Source organism: Octopus bimaculoides, chromosome 26, assembly GCF_001194135.2.
Source record: "Octopus bimaculoides isolate UCB-OBI-ISO-001 chromosome 26, ASM119413v2, whole genome shotgun sequence".
NCBI lineage: Eukaryota > Metazoa > Mollusca > Cephalopoda > Octopoda > Octopodidae > Octopus > Octopus bimaculoides.
This window is the reverse complement of record NC_069006.1, coordinates 8,327,032-8,327,917: the sequence shown is the minus strand read 5'-3', so window position 1 is coordinate 8,327,917 and position 886 is coordinate 8,327,032.

Below are 886 nucleotides of genomic sequence, written 5' to 3'. Positions count from 1 at the left end.
AGGAAAGAGCGAGAGAAAGTTGTGGCGAAAGAGTCAGCAGAAGTTCGCCATTACCTTCTGCCCAAGATGTGTGGAGCTTAGGTGTTTCGCTCATAAACACACACACATCACTCGGTCTGAGATTCGAAACCGTGATCCCTCGACTGCAAGTCCGCTGCTCTAACCACTAGGCCATGTGCCTCCACAAGTCTCTCTATTACTATTATCTTCATTCTTATGGCGGCGAGCTGGAAGAAACGCTAGCTCACCGGGCGAAATGCTTAGCGCTATTTCGTCTGTCTCTATGCTCTGAGTTCAAATTCCGCCGAGGTCGACTTTGCTTTTCCCCCTTTCCGGTCGATAAATTAAGAACCAGTTGCATACTGGGGTCGATCTAATCCACTGGCCCCCTCCCCCAAAATTTCGGGCCTAGTACCTAGATTACACAAACATTATTATCCTCATTTTCTTCCATATATATTCTCACATTACTTTTCGTATTTCTTTATCTTGCTTTTCTACGATTTCTGTATCCTTCCCCAACTGTTAATTCTGTCTTCCTTCAATTTTTTTTTGCTTGTTTGTATTTAACAGTTTATAGGCGACCAATGATACATGTGTCTCTGTGTTCCTTTCTACTTTTAATTATTTAAATTCTTCCTCTGCAGGAGAAGCTTTTCCTAACGAAGATATAAAGCTCCATCAGTGGAATGTAGGAATGCATGTATGTCTGTATGTCTGTATGTATCATTCTCTCTCTCACTCACTCTTTCTCTCTTTCTAGATATATAATATATAGTATATTATATATATATGTATGTGTGTGTGTGTGTGTATGTATATATATATATATATATATATATATATATATATATATATATATATATATATATATATATATATATAT